The 16406-nt window shown below is 42.3% G+C and overlaps 1 pseudogene; it reads right to left on the reverse strand.

Moving 5' to 3' along the window:
* Positions 1–10122: 10122 nt before the first annotated feature.
* On the reverse strand, positions 10123–10187 carry LOC134483091 (U4 spliceosomal RNA; annotated as a pseudogene).
* Between the last annotated feature and the right edge of the window lie 6219 nt (positions 10188–16406).

Raw genomic sequence — 16406 nt, forward strand, 5'->3', positions numbered from 1 at the left:
TGTACAACATAAAGGATAACCTTGAAGCTTTTATTGTTTTTGGAGGATTGTCACATTTTTTTGTTGCTAAATTAAACGTATTCGAGTATGTTTTTTTTCCTGCTTGGATATGCAATTGTCTTTTTTTTTTTTTTTTTTTTTTTTTTGGTTCTTTTTTTTCGGAGCTGGGGACCGAACCCAGGGCCTTGCGCTTCCTAGTGCAATTGTCTTTTGACTGCAAGTATACACTGCCTTGCTCAGCCTTTCTGGCTCTCCTTCCTTTCTCCTTCCTTCCTTTCCTTTTTCATCCCTCAATACTCCTTTCTTTTCTGCAGTGCTGGGGACTAAATTTAGGGCTTCACACAGTTAACAAAGTTCTCTGTCACTGAGATGACCAACCCACAAAGTCGAATATTTTAATAGATCACAGGGAGGAGAGAAAAGTCACCTTCAAGGTGACTGAGATGTTTATGGACTTAAAAAATGCTTCTGTTTCTCACAGCTTTATTTTACTTGCTTATGTCAATTTTTTGACAGTCAGACATTATTTTTTTTTTATTAACTTGAGCATTTCCTATATACATTTCGAGTGTTATTCCCTTTCCCGGTTTCCGGGCAAACATCCCCCTCCCCCCTCCCCTTCCTTATGGGTGTTCCCCTCCCAACCCTCCCCCCATTGCCGCCCTCCCCCCAACAGTCTAGTTCACTGGGGGTTCAGTCTTAGCAGGACCCAGGGCTTCCCCTTCCACTGGTGCTCTTACTAGGATATTCATTGCTACCTATGGGGTCAGAGTCCAGGGTCAGTCCATGTATAGTCTTTAGGTAGTGGCTTAGTCCCTGGAAGCTCTGGTTGCTTGGCATTGTTGTACTTTTGGGGTCTCGAGCCCCTTCAAGCTCTTCAAGTTCTTTCTCTGATTTCTTCAATAGGGGACCTATTCTCAGTTCAGTGGTTTGCTGCTGGCATTCGCCTCTGTATTTGCTGTATTCTGGCTGTGTCTCTCAGGAGCGATCTACATCCGGCTCCTGTCGGTCTGCACTTCTTTGCTTCATCCATCTTGTCTAATTGGGTGGCTGTATATGTATGGGCCACATGTGGGGCAGGCTCTGAATGGGTGTTCGTTCAGTCTCTGTTTTAATCTTTGCCTCTCCCTTCCCTGCCAAGGGTATTCTTTTTCCTCATTTAAAGAAGGAGTGAAGCATTCACATTTTGATCATCCGTCTTGAGTTTCGTTTGTTCTAGGGATCTAGGGTAATTCAAGCATTTGGGCTAATAGCCACTTATCAATGAGTGCATACCATGTATGTCTTTCTGTGATTGGGTTAGCTCACTCAGGATGATATTTTCCAGTTCCAACCATTTGCCTACGAATTTCATAAACTCGTTGTTTTTGATAGCTGAGTAATATTCCATTGTGTAGATGTACCACATTTTCTGTATCCATTCCTCTGTTGAAGGGCATCTGGGTTCTTTCCATTTTCTGGCTATTATAAATAAGGCTGCGATGAACATAGTGGAGCACGTGTCTCTTTTATATGTTGAGGCATCTTTTGGGTATATGCCCAAGAGAGGTATAGCTGGATCCTCAGGCAGTTCAATGTCCAATTTTCTGAGGAACCTCCAGACTGATTTCCAGAATGGTTTTACCAGGCTGCAATCCCACCAACAATGGAGGAGTGTTCCTCTTTCTCCACATCCTCGCCAGCATCTGCTGTCACCTGAGTTTTTGATCTTAGCCAATCGCACTGGTGTGAGGTGAAATCTCAGGGTTGTTTTGATTTGCATTTCCCTTATGACTAAAGATGTTGAACATTTCTTTAGGTGTTTCTCAGCCATTCGGCATTCCTCAGCTGTGAATTCTTTGTTTAGCTCTGAACCCCATTTTTTAATAGGGTTATTTGTTTCCCTGCGGTCTAACTTCTTGAGTTCTTTGTATATTTTGGATATAAGGCCTCTATCTGTTGTAGGATTGGTAAAGATCTTTTCCCAATCTGTTGGTTGCCGTTTTGTCCTAACCACAGTGTCCTTTGCCTTACAGAAGCTTTGCAGTTTTATGAGATCCCATTTGTCGATTCTTGATCTTAGAGCATAAGCCATTGGTGTTTTGTTCAGGAAATTTTTTCCAGTGCCTATCTGTTCCAGATGCTTCCCTAGTTTTTCTTCTATTAGTTTGAGTGTGTCTGGTTTGATGTGGAGGTCCTTGATCCACTTGGACTTAAGCTTTGTACAGGGTGATAAGCATGGATCGATCTGCATTCTTCTACATGTTGCCCTCCAGTTGAACCAGCACCATTTGCTGAAAATGCTATCTTTTTTCCAATTGGATGGTTTTGGCTCCTTTGTCAAAAATCAAGTGACCATAGGTGTGTGGGTTCATTTCTGGGTCTTCAATTCTATTCCATTGGTCTATCTGTCTGTCTCTGTACCAATACCATGCAGTTTTTATCACTATTGCTCTGTAATACTGCTTGAGTTCAGGGATAATGATTCCCCCTGAAGTCCTTTTATTGTTGAGGATAGCTTTAGCTATCCTGGGTTTTTTGTTATTCCAGATGAATTTGCAAATTGTTCTGTCTAACTCTTTGAAGAATTGGATTGGTATTTTGATGGGGATTGCATTGAATCTGTAGATTGCTTTTGGTAAAATGGCCATTTTTACTATATTAATCCTGCCAATCCATGAGCATGGGAGATCTTTCCGTCTTCTGAGGTCTTCTTCAATTTCTTTCCTCAGTGTCTTGAAGTTCTTATTGTACAGATCTTTTACTTGCTTGGTTAAAGTCACACCGAGGTACTTTATATTATTTGGGTCTATTATGAAGGGTGTCGTTTCCCTAATTTCTTTCTCGGCTTGTTTCTCTTTTGTATAGAGGAAGGCAACTGATTTATTTGAGTTAATTTTATACCCAGCCACTTTGCTGAAGTTGTTTATCAGCTTTAGTAGTTCTCTGGTGGAACTTTTGGGATCACTTAAATATACTATCATGTCATCTGCAAATAGTGATATTTTGACCTCTTCTTTTCCGATCTGTATCCCTTTGATCTCCTTTTGTTGTCTGATTGCTCTGGCTAGAACTTCAAGAACTATATTGAATAAGTAGGGAGAGAGTGGGCAGCCTTGTCTAGTCCCTGATTTTAGTGGGGTTGCTTCAAGTTTCTCTCCATTTAGTTTAATGTTAGCAACTGGTTTGCTGTATATGGCTTTTACTATGTTTAGGTATGGGCCTTGAATTCCTATTCTTTCCAGGACTTTTATCATGAAGGGGTGTTGAATTTTGTCAAATGCTTTCTCAGCATCTAATGAAATGATCATGTGGTTCTGTTCTTTCAGTTTGTTTATATAATGGATCACGTTGATGGTTTTCCGTATATTAAACCATCCCTCCATGCCTGGGATGAAGCCTACTTGATCATGGTGGATGATTGTTTTGATGTGCTCTTGAATTCGGTTTGCCAGAATTTTATTGATTATTTTTGCGTCGATATTCATAAGGGAAATTGGTCTGAAGTTCTCTTTCTTTGTTGTGTCTTTGTGTGGTTTAGGTATAAGAGTAATTGTGGCTTCGTAGAAGGAATTCGGTAGGGCTCCATCTGTTTCAATTTTGTGGAATAGTTTGGATAATATTGGTATGAGGTCTTCTATGAAGGTTTGATAGAATTCTGCACTAAACCCGTCTGGACCTGGGCTCTTTTTGGTTGGGAGACCTTTAATGACTGCTTCTATTTCCTTAGGAGTTATGGGGTTGTTTAACTGGTTTATCTGTTCCTGATTTAACTTCGGTACCTGGTATCTGTCTAGGAAATTGTCCATTTCCTGAAGATTTTCAAATTTTGTTGAATATAGGTTTTTATAGTAAGATCTGATGATTTTTTGAATTTCCTCTGAATCTGTAGTTATGTCTCCCTTTTCATTTCTGATTTTGTTAATTTGGACGCACTCTCTGTGTCCTCTCGTTAGTCTGGCTAAGGGTTTATCTATCTTGTTGATTTTCTCAAAGAACCAACTTTTGGTTCTGTTGATTCTTTCTATGGTCCTTTTTGTTTCTACTTGGTTGATTTCAGCTCTGAGTTTGATTATTTCCTGCCTTCTACTCCTCCTGGGTGTATTTGCTTCTTTTTGTTCTAGAGCTTTTAGGTGTGCTGTCAAGCTGCTGACATATGCTCTTTCCTGTTTCTTTCTGCAGGCACTCAGCGCTATGAGTTTTCCTCTTAGCACAGCTTTCATTGTGTCCCATAAGTTTGGGTATGTTGTATCTTCATTTTCATTAAATTCTAAAAAAGTTTTTAATTTCTTTCTTTATTTCTTCCTTGACCAGGTTATCATTGAGTAGAGCATTGTTCAATTTCCACGTATATGTGGGCATTCTTCCCTTATTGTTATTGAAGACCAGTTTTAGGCTGTGGTGGTCCGATAGCACGCATGGGATTATTTCTATCTTTCTGTACCTGTTGAGGCCCGTTTTTTGACCAATTATATGGTCAATTTTGGAGAAAGTACCATGAGGAGCTGAGAAGAAGGTATATCCTTTTGCTTTAGGATAGAATGTTCTATAAATATCCGTTAAGTCCATTTGGCTCATGACTTCTCTTAGTCTGTCGACATCACTGTTTAATTTCTGTTTCCATGATCTGTCCATTGATGAGAGTGGGGTGTTGAAATCTCCCACTATTATTGTGTGAGGTGCAATGTGTGTTTTGAGCTTTAGTAAGGTTTCTTTTACGTATGTAGGTGCCCTTGTATTTGGGGCATAGATATTTAGGATTGAGAGTTCATCTTGGTGGATTTTTCCTTTGATGAATATGAAGTGTCCTTCCTTATCTTTTTTGATGACTTTTAGTTGGAAATTGATTTTATTTGATATTAGAATGGCTACTCCAGCTTGCTTCTTCTGACCATTTGCTTGGAAAGTTGTTTTCCAGCCTTTCACTCTGAGGTAGTGTCTGTCTTTGTCTCTGAGGTGTGTTTCCTGTAGGCAGCAGAATGCAGGGTCCTCGTTGCGTATCCAGTTTGTTAATCTATGTCTTTTTATTGGGGAGTTGAGGCCATTAATATTGAGAGATATTAAGGAATAGTGATTATTGTTTCCCTTTATATTCATATTTGGATGTGAGGTTATGTTTGTGTGCTTTCATTCTCTTTGTTTTGTTGCCAAGACGATTAGTTTCTTGCTTCTTCTAGGGTATAGCTTGCCTCCTTATGTTGGGCTTTACCATTTATTATCCTTTGTAGTGCTGGATTTGTAGAAAGATATTGTGTAAATTTGGTTTTGTCATGGAATATCTTGGTTTCTCCATCAATGTTAATTGAGAGTTTTGCTGGATACAGTAACCTGGGCTGGCATTTGTGTTCTCTTAGGGTCTGTATGACATCAGTCCAGGATCTTCTGGCCTTCATAGTTTCTGGCGAGAAGTCCGGTGTGATTCTGATAGGTCTCCCTTTATATGTTACTTGACCTTTTTCCCTTACTGCTTTTAATATTCTTTCTTTATTTTGTGCGTTTGGTGTTTTGACAATTATGTGACGGGAGGTGTTTCTTTTCTGGTCCAATCTATTTGGAGTTCTGTAGGCTTCTTGTATGTCTATGGGTATCTCTTTTTTTAGGTTAGGGAAGTTTTCTTCTATGATTTTGTTGAAGATATTTACTGGTCCTTTGAGCTGGGAGTCTTCACTCTCTTCTATACCTATTATCCTTAGGTTTGATCTTCTCATTGAGTCCTGGATTTCCTGTATGTTTTGGACCAGTAGCTTTTTCCGCTTTACATTATCTTTGACAGTTGAGTCAATGATTTCTATGGAATCTTCTGCTCCTGAGATTCTCTCTTCCATCTCTTGTATTCTGTTGGTGAAGCTTGTATCTACAGCTCCTTGTCTCTTCTTTTGGTTTTCTATATCCAGGGTTGTTTCCATGTGTTCTTTCTTGATTGCTTCTATTTCCATTTTTAATTCCTTCAACTGTTTGATTGTGTTTTCCTGGAATTCTTTCAGGGATTTTTGCGATTCCTCTCTGTAGGCTTCTACTTGTTTATTAATGTTTTCCTGTGTTTCCCTAAGTGTGTTCATGTCTTTCTTGAAGTCCTCCAGCATCATGATCAAATATGATTTTGAAACTAGATCTTGCTTTTCTGGTGTGTTTGGATATTCCATGTTTGTTTTGGTGGGAGAATTGGGCTCCGATGATGGCGTGTAGTCTTGGTTTCTGTTGCTTGGGTTCCTGTGCTTGCCTCTCGCCATCAGATTATCTCTAGTGTTACTTTGTTCTGCTATTTCTGACAGTGGCTAGACTGTCCTATAAGCCTGTGTGTCAGGAGTGCTGTAGACCTGTTTTCCTCTCTTTCAGTCAGTTATGGGGACAGAGTGTTCTGCTTTCGGGCGTGTAGTTTTTCCTCTCTACAGGTCTTCAGCTGTTCCTGTGGGCCTGTGTCTTGAGTTCACCAGGCAGCTTTCTTGCAGCAGAAAATTTGGTCTTACCTGTGGTCCCGAGGCTCAAGTTCGCTCGTGGGGTGCTGCCCAGGGGCTCTCTGCAGCGGCAGCAACCAGGAAGACCTGTGCCGCCCCTTCCGGGAGCTTCAGTGCACCAGGGTTCCAGATGGTCTTTGGCTTTTTCCTCTGGCGTCCGAGATGTGTGTGCAGGGAGCAGTCTCTTCTGGTTTCCCAGGCTTGTCTGCCTCTCTGAAGGTTTAGCTCTCCCTCCCACGGGATTTGGGTGCAGAGAACTGTTTATCCGGTCTGTTTCTTTCAGGTTCAGGCGGTGTCTCAGGCAGGTGTCCTGCCGCTCCTGGGCCCTCCCCCACGGGAGCCCAGAGGCCTTATACAGTTTCCTCTTGGGCCAGGGATGCGGGCAGGGGTGAGCAGTGTTGGTGGTCTCTTCCGCTCTGCAGCCTCAGGAGTGCCCACCTGACCAGGCGGTTGGGTCTCTCTCTCACCGGGTCTGGGAGCAGAGTGCAGCTGCGGGCCGGGATCCGCGGGTCCATGTGATTTTTTTAAAGCACACAGATATGTATTATGATGTTCAAATCAAAGTAAGTTTATCCTTGCTTTCAAACGCTTTTCATTTCTTTGTGGACAAAGCCTTCAGAATACCTTCTTGCATTATGGCTTCCTGAAATTCAGATTGCATTGTCTATAGTCACCCCACTGTACATTGGAACATGATAAATTTCCCTTGTGAAAGGCCATTAACTACGGAATTTGTTTCTCTGTACAGAATCTGTAATCAAGACGGAAAGAGAGCAAACGCCAGCATTGGGCGGTATGGCTGCCTTGTGATCCGAGTGTCCCACAAAGAGATATCTCAGCAGTGGTTGTTCTGGGCTGATGCTCACGGGATGAGAATGCCTATAATGCAAGCATGAGGATCTGAGTTCGGATCCCAACACAGGCATACCGAGCACATTCGAGCAGCCCCAGAGCTGAAGAGAAGGAGAGAAAGAGAATAATCACTGGCACTTGGCCACTAACCTAGCTCTAAGTTCAGTGACAGAGCTAGTCTCAAGGAAATGAGGTAGAGAGGCAGGAAGTAAGGACACCCAACATTGTCTTCCTAGACTCCACACACATGTACATCTGCACACCACATAGTACACACACACACACACACACACACACACACACACACACACGTCTTTTAACCAAACCTGCAGTCATCATATATGACTGTGGGAGGGACATGTTTCATGAGGCAATAATAAAAAGAAGGAGGAGGAGGAGCAGCAGGAGGAAGAGAAGGAGGAGGAGGAAGAGAAGGGGAAGGGGAAGGGGAAGAGGAAGAGGAAGGAGGAGGAGGAGGAGAAGGAGAAGGAGAAGGAGAAGGAGAAGGAGAAGGAGAAGAAGAAGAAGAAGAAGAAGAAGAAGAAGAAGAAGAAGAAGAGGAAGAAGAGGAGGAAGAAGAGGAAGAAGAGGAAGAAGAGGAAGAAGAGGAAGAAGAGGAAGAAGAAGAAGATTCTGAGTTGCAATGGCCCATGGCCCATCTTGGTGCACTAGGAGAATTCTTTACAAAATGGGTGTTAAACTGACATGTGGAATTTCCTGGGCAAGAGTGAGATTTAGTTTACTCTCTCCCATCATGCCATTTGTACATTTAGATCTTAATGTCAAACTCAGCTTTTTGTGGGAATAAGCAAAAGCATCATTTTCAATACTGCATCGTTCCTTCTGTGCATTCATTCTTGTCTGGTGAGAACGGCAGCTGTGCACACGCATCCCGGACATGTGTACTATTTGTGGATGCTACGACTTGAATAAGAAATGACCCTGCCCCCACAGTCTCCTGTCTTGAATGTTTGGTTTCACAATAGCTGGTCTTACTATTTTGAGCCATTATGGAAACTGTAGGAAGTGGGATGTAAGAGGAGCAAGTAGGGGTAGGTTCCAGGAATAGGATATCCTTGTCCATTTCCTGTTTTATTCTGTTTCCCAGCTTAGTATGATAAGATGCGCTTGGCTCTGCCATAGCAGAATGAACCCTTAACAGTCAAGAGAGTAAAAAGTCCCTTTCACCACTAAGCTCTCCGTGCCAGTACTCTGGTTTAAGTGAAACCACAGGCTGTGTTGCCAGACACAATTCCCAATTCCACAACTTCTCTACTATGACGAACTGATTTCTCTGATACCATGAGCCAAAATAAACTCCTCCTTACTCAAATGGCTCCTGTCAGGCATTTGGCCACAGTGACAAGAAGTATCAGAACATACTATTTATACTATCAATATAGTTTCTTCCTTCTTTTGTTCAATCTCACTCACTCTTGGCTTCCTGGTGAGGACATCATTGTCTCTTAGCAGTATATCCTTGCCAGGTTTATTCTGCCCGATGGATGAATGCTCCAATCGCTTCTTGCTCACTTGGAGTCTGAGCTTTCCTCTTCTTGTTTCTGACTGCCTCTGACACAACATCCCTTCTTTTCTCACTCACTCCTGATCAATTTCCTTTCCCACATTCCACTTCTGTGGGCAGCCTCCTGCCTAGTCTGTTGTTCCATTTAGTCCACGCCTTACATTAGACACTGCTAACTATTACTGAAAGTAGACAATGAGATGGACAAGATGTTGCCCACAGTTGGTAGTTGCTTTAGTTGGTAGACTTAGTGGTGAGAAAATTGTCAGTTCTCTTGAAAAAGTTAGCTCAATATTGGGATTTTTATGAAAAACAATGAATGAATTGGTCCTAAGTGAGGAAGAGAAGGAAGAGGAGGAGGGGGAGGAGGGGGAGGAGGAGGAGGAGGTGGAGGAGGAGGAGGAGGAGGAGGAGGGGAAAAAGAAGAGGAGGAAAAGAGAAGGAAGAAGGTTTCCTGGAGTTGTGGACAGAAGTGGTATTATTTCAGGTAACAGAAGGCTATCACTCATATTAGGAATATTCTTTCAAATTGGTTTTTAAATTAAATATCCTGACTTCTGAGTTATGATTGCCCATTTTGGCTTGGCTTGCAGTAGTCATAAATAATCACCTTTATTGGCTCCATCTTATCTTTTCTGGAAGCCTGTGTAAGCTCTGGCACCTAGAGGTTTAATTACGGTTTCTCTCCTCGCTGTTATTTTCATAGACAGGCCCCTCCAATCAAGTGGATCCTTGGCATCCCTTCAGTGGAAGCTCCTTTGACACCCATCAAGCCATTCTTCATTAATACCTTAGTAAGTCTTCAGAATCAAAGAATAACTTAAAAATAGACATGATTTTTCAGAGACCAGCACCAAAAGGAGCCCTACATTAAAAGGTATTTAATATGCCAGAGATAGGAACCAGAGAAAACTGAGTACGGAAATATGTAGGAGATGCGAACTCCAATGAAGAGTGGGTGGGTTGGAGATAAATTTGGAACTGGGCAAGTTTATATAAACTAGTTTATCCACTATAATTGTTGTAATATTTTCACTACTTTTAGAATTGCAAATTTTTTGAAACAATGATTTGAATTTTTAAAAAAAGTTATGTGTATGCATGTATGTATGAGTGAATGCAGAAATGTGTAGGGTGGGGTAGGGAGATATGCAACTGAGTGCAGGTGCCTGAAGAGGCCAGTGTCGTAGGATCCTCAGGATCCAGAGTGCTAGACACCTATGAGACCATTGATTTGGGTGCTGGGAGCTGCTCTCGGTCATTCTGCATGAGCAGGATGTTCTCTTAACTGTGGAGTCATCTCTCCAGCCCCCAATTAGCAATAATCGCGCCTTGGATAACCCTCATTGCCTACGATACTGCCACTGCACAAAGCTTCTCTCCAGCCCCCAAAACAGCACAACTTGGGAATATTTCCTTGGGCTAGTTAGATCCTGAGTTAGTGCTAAAACAAAAGCAATGCTCATGTAAGATCTTAATTATTGTATACCACGGTTAAAGATCCAGAAAACCGAGAATGGATAGGGTCTCCAGAAGGAAACATTTGACACCAGTAGCATTGGAAAAAGTGATGTTGGATGAGATTTTAGTTTGAGCTCATACAGAGAAAACAAATCATTTTAGTAAATAAAAAAACAATCAGCACCCAGGTCCAAGCCAGGCTAAATAATGGCCAGAAAGCCATCGAAAACTTACTGGGATTTAGTAAATAGATGGACTTTCTTTTTCTTGTTAAGATCATGAGAGCACAAGATTATAGTTATTATTTTGCAGAAGAATTCTCTCAGGCAAGAATTTACCTCTGTTACCATTTTTAATTCTCTGGTTTTTAAAAATGAATACATTTCTATTTTCAAAGGGAAAAGAAGCCACTTTAAAGAATTCTGTGCATGATTTCTAACAAGCTTTACAACCTGTAACCATTTTTATCCATTCTTCTCCCTCAAATTCCTGGACTGGGATGTGTGTGAATTATCTCTTCTCTCTAAAGCTGTCTCACAGTTTGTTCCTGCCCTGTTCCTACTATTGCATCCATGTTATCTTTGTCTCCAGGATTAGCTTCCTGCTATGGCTTGACTAAAGAATGATGCCATAGACTCATTACTGAATACTTGGTAGTCACCGAGCTAGTGACCCAAATTTAGGAGAAGCGGGCTATCTTAGGAGGTGGGGCCTCACTGGAAGGGGTGGGTCACTGAGAGTCTTAGTCATCTTTTTGTAGCTGACCCCAGGCTCCTGGCATCTCTGTTTCCTGTCAGCTAGACCCTCAACACTCCCATGTGTCATTCTGCCAAGGCTCAATCAATGGGCCTCTTAACTATGGAGGGCAGTCTTTAAAACCATGAGCCAAAATATGTCTTTTCTCCCTTGAAGCTGTTATACTGCGTATTCTGTCACGGTAATGTGAAAAGCAGTATTCTCCCATTGATTTTCTCCATCAGCCCTTGGTGACCACTCTAAACCTTATCCACTTGAAATCACTCACCTGGGCCCGGGAAATAGTTTCAACAAAAGCTGTATAGGGCACAAAGGACCTCCCTTCCTCACTTACCCATCCCAACCTATAACGCTCAATCTTTCTCTTCTACTTGTTCATCTTTTCTTAGATGGGGTCTACCATGTCTGAGGCTTCAGCGATCATCTGTGATCACAGATCCTTACATGTCCACATATATATCAGCATAGCACTTCCAACAGCAGTTTGTAAAAGGATCTCGGCCAACAGTGTGAGTTAGGCCACACTCATAATCTGATTCTTTTGTTTTTAGTACATTATAACGCAGTGTGTGTGTGTGTGTGTGTGTGTGTGTGTGTGTGTGTGCATGCGCGCGCGTGCGCACGCATGCGTTGTGTGAGCTTCCACATTGGAAGCTCAGGAACCAAACTTAGGTTGTCAGGCTCGGTGGCAGATGCCTTTACAAACCAAATCACGTGTCTGGGCCCATAATCCAACTATTGAATTGTAGAAAGTTTACAACAGTTTTGCTAGTTACAGGATTCCCTAGCTTAGTGAAAATTCCTGCCATGCATTCTCTGGTCTAACTTAGGCACCTTAAAGTGCTGATGCATAACGGTTTCTGAGTCTATGTCTTCACCTGCTTAAAAGTGTTTTCATGTGTGCGATACGTGCATGTGAATGCTAGGGTGGGGGTGAATTTAGGAACCTGAGGTCTATGTTAGGCATTGTATTCTGTTGTCTGACTTGTTTTTGAGGTAGGGTCTCTTACGAAGTCAACTTGTCAGTTTGGCTCTACTGTCTAACCAGTGACCCACTCGTATTTCCTTGTTTCCAAACCCCAATGCTACAGTTGGAGACACGCACTGCCAAGCCTGGATTTTACCTGGGTGCTGGTGATCTGATGCAGTACCCACCTTTACCCGCTGAGTCATCTCCCCGACTCCCTGTTATGGAAGCTTGCCAACCAAGACTTTTAAATGTCTCTGGAATTGGTGTAACGTCTTGAATGTCAGTTTCACCCTCGAGCACACTACTCTGATCTCACATCTAAGTCATTGTTTTCCTAACTAGGATCTTGATGCCTTATAACTCTAGTCACAAAGATCTTTTAAGAATCCAAATTAGGTGTTATTCTTTATCTTAAGACTCTTAAGAGATACAGAGACTCACACCCAAATGTTAGCTGGGGAAACCCCTCAGAAGAGGGGGAGGAAGGATTGTAGGAGCAAAAGGGTCAAGGATACCAGAAGAATATGGATTACAGAATCAACTAAGCAGGGCTTGTAGGTGCTCACAGATACTGAGGCAGCAACCCCGGAGCTAGCATGGGCTCATTCTTGGTCCTCTGTGTACACGCTGTGATTGTTTAGATTGGGGTCTTTGTTGGACTCCTAACAGTGGGAGTGGGGGGTGTCTCTGCCTTTTGTCTGCTTGTGAGACCCCTTTTCTCCTACTGGATTGTCTTGTCCAATCTTTACGTAAGGGTTAATGTCTAGTGTTATGGTGTCTTGTCATGCCGTGTTCTGTTGATATCGCTGAGAGGCCTCATTTCTTCTGAAGAGAAACTGAGGAGGATCAGTGAATCTGGGAGAGAGGGAGGGCGGTGTGGGGCAGTGTGTGAAGTGAAGAGGGGAGAGGCTGTGGTCGAGAGATGTATTGTATGAGAAAATAACAATTTTAATAAAGACTCGAAAGTCCTTTATAACCCAACATTGGCATTTCCCAAGATGCTTTTCTTTTCTTGACCACCATGTTGATCTCTTCCACGTACTTCTGTTGCTGCTAAGCGTCCTTTATCCTGTTGCTCAGGTAACACTTCTTCAGTAACGCCTCTCTTGACTAGGTTCTGTGTCCTCAGTCTATACTTCTGTGTCCCCTTTGTCTTTCACTTAAAAAGAACACAGCTGCGATGGTGCATACGTTCATGCACTCGTTGATAAATGTCTCTCACAAAGAGAACAAGCGCAATCAATACCTATTCAAAAATGTGTACTAAATCACACTCGCTAAAGCATGTGTGTGGCTAGGAAAGCCTGGGAGTGAGCAGATCCCGGTCCTTTCGGAACACTTGGGGACTCCACAGAAGGGACTAGGAGTCTCTACCTGCAGGGTCTGGAAAGGAGCCGGGACCTTTGGTCAGGAAGTCTCTGGGGATGAAGAAGTTAAGCTTACATGTATGATGGCTGCTAAAAGACCAGTGACTGTCGCAGCTGGATGCCACCCCCTATTCTGCAGTCAGTTTATCGCCGCTGCAGGCTCCACAGACCCACTTTGCAGTCAGTTTAGATCTCATTCTTGAGACCATTCTCTTGACACTCATCCTGAAGTGACTGATTGCAAATTACAAGCCCCTGAAGGCCTTTCAAATTTAGGCTAAAACAATTGGGCAGAATTCAAGATGATTGAACGGCAAGGAAAGTAAGTATTCATGGAGTGTTAGAGCTGGAAGTATTCAGCTCAGTGCCATCAAGTTTTAGATGATGACTTAGAGGCCTCGAGTTTTGAAGGACTATTTCTCTCACAGTGGGCTTTTTGGAACAGGTACATCTGAAAAACACGTTCGAAATGGCTTTATCACCAACCTGCTGATTCTCAGAGCCATTTTTCACAAGTCCAGAGAGGAAAACATTAGTTCCTAACCAACTTATGAAACAGGCCTAAGCTTCAGAATCAAACCCCATAACAAAGATAAAAGAAAAAGAAAGAGAAAAAAATCAAGTTATAAGAAAAATTATTAAATCAGATCTTTTCTATTTCAGTTTCTAAATATGCCTTTTCACTATTGTGAAAGATGTGCTCTTGTTTCTAGATTCTTCGTGAGTGGTAAAATTTGTTGCAGCGATGATGTTGCCACACCAATGACGGTACCATTTTGCTGCTATGTTCTTTGTCATGCTGCTCCTGAAGAAACAAGCCTACTATGCTTTGATATGCCTTTCAGAGAAGTGCAGAAGCAAGAAAATGATAATTCCTGGTCAATAGCCAGATAGGAATTGTGATCTGCAGTTGAACAGCCCTTTAGGAACCAGTGAAACCCTGGCTCTAGTTGGCATCTTGACTACAGGCTTGTGAGAGGGTCCTGTCATGAGTATGCCTGAGTGTGTTTGTGTGTGAGTGTGTGTGTGTGTGTGTGTGTGTGTTATACATGCATTTGTATCTGCACACAGTTATTCCTGTGTGGTGGTGAGAGAGTGACATTGTGTGTCTCCCAGGATCACTCTTCGCCTTTACTTTCTGGGACAAGGTCTCTCACTGAACCTGGAACCCATGGTTTTTGCTAGTCTAGGTAGGCTGCAAGCTCCAGAAAGCCTCCTCTCTCTGCTTCCTTACTACTGGTTATAGATGTGCTCTGTCTGATTGGACATTTCACATAGCTGGAGGGATATAAACTCAGGTCCTTTTATTTCCACAGTAAGGATTTTACCCATGAGCCACCTCCCTAGCTCTCATATCCCAGTTTTTGGGTTTTTTTCCCCCATAAAACATAATAATTTAAAAGTAGAGGCATTTACGTCACTCAACACTCTTCTAACTGCCCAGTTCCTACAGTGTAATCTGTTTTGGAGCTTAGCATGGAAAGACTTTCATCATTAGTTATTGACTAAGTGTTTCAGCTTTCTCTCTTGCTGTGCTGAAATGTGTCTCCCAACTTCCTCTATATAGCTCATTCTTCCACAGTCCCCAGGGTTCCCCCACAACTTCAGATATTAGCAATGATTTTAACCTCTGTTGGACCTTCCTTTTCTACCTCCCTTTATACTGGGTTCTTTTCCAATTTGGCTCATCACTGCTCCTTTAGAAATTATTTCTAATTTCGCTAACATACATTATCATTTCTCACCGTACATTATTAATTACGTAGGTGGTACAGGAATCTTGGATGCCAGGATTTTGATCTCTATATCTTCTCCTTTGCTTCCTTTTCATGAGAACATGTATGGTACTTAATGGGTTTTTCTTTGCTTTGGTTATTTTGTGAGATTCTCTGATTTCTCTATTTGGTTTTCTTTCAAAAGCAAATGTATTGAGTAGATTGTGCTGGATATCCAGAAGAAAAAGAAGAGAGAGGACATTCAGTCCAGGGAATAATAGAGTTCCCTGGAGTAGAGAAAGACCAGAGCCCACCACATCGCTCCGGGGGAGAAGAATGTAGAAAGTACGAGGTCTAGGGATACAGCTCTATGTTTGGTCACAGCGTTCTGACTGCCTGAAGATTCTCAAGTCCCAGACACAGATTAGAGATAACATTGGCAAGGAACAAGTACATTTAGTGTCCCTGTGGCGACCATGAAGTCAGTGGCTCAGAACTGAAAGAATTCTTTATCTGTGTAAAGCCCAGTGCGCTTTTCTGCTCTGGAGAGAGAAGGGAGAGACAAAGACTATAATTAAACTTCCTACATCTGTTGGAATGGCTTGGTGCTGAGTGAGCTTTAGCTTTAGTTAAAATAACAAAAAGAAATTCATATTCGATGCACTCTGTCTGTAGACTGAGGCTTATTCTAGGGTGATGGTTTGAATAGGAATGGCGCCCATAGTCTCATGTGTTTGAATGCTTGGCCCTGGCATTACTGGGAGTTGTGGCCTTATCGAAGCAAGTATGGTCTTGTTGGAGGAAGTGTGTCAATGTGGAGATGCCTTTGAGGTCTCATATATGTTCAAGCTAGGCCCAGTAGGGCAGTCTCCTTCTGTTGCCTGTGGATTAATATGTAGGACTCTTAGCTCCTTCTCCAGAACCATGTGTGCCAGCATGCCACCATGTTTCCTACCATGGTGCTAATGGACTGAACCTCTGACACTGAAATCCAGCTCCAATTAAATGTGGTCTTTTATAAGAGCCATGGCCATGGTTTCTCTTCACAGCAATGGAAGCTTTAACTAAGCTGCCCAGTATACATGGGCCCTATGCACAAGAAATATGAAGAAAATGGCATTGAAGCTTATCATAGCTAGTGCTGTCAGTACCAGTGAGAGAGGGTATCTTTAAAAAGCCAGAGCAAAGGGGAAACCATGTCCTATGCACAGGAGAATAAAGATAAGAGTGACAGTGGATTTCTTGTCAGAAGCAAGATAAATGAGAGGGCAAATAATCCATAATTTAAAAATGCTGAAAGAGGGAGACTATCACAGCCTATGATTT

Source organism: Rattus norvegicus, chromosome 18 (genome assembly GCF_021556685.1).
Source record: "Rattus norvegicus strain SHRSP/BbbUtx chromosome 18, alternate assembly SHRSP_T2T, whole genome shotgun sequence".
Taxonomy (NCBI): domain Eukaryota; kingdom Metazoa; phylum Chordata; class Mammalia; order Rodentia; family Muridae; genus Rattus; species Rattus norvegicus.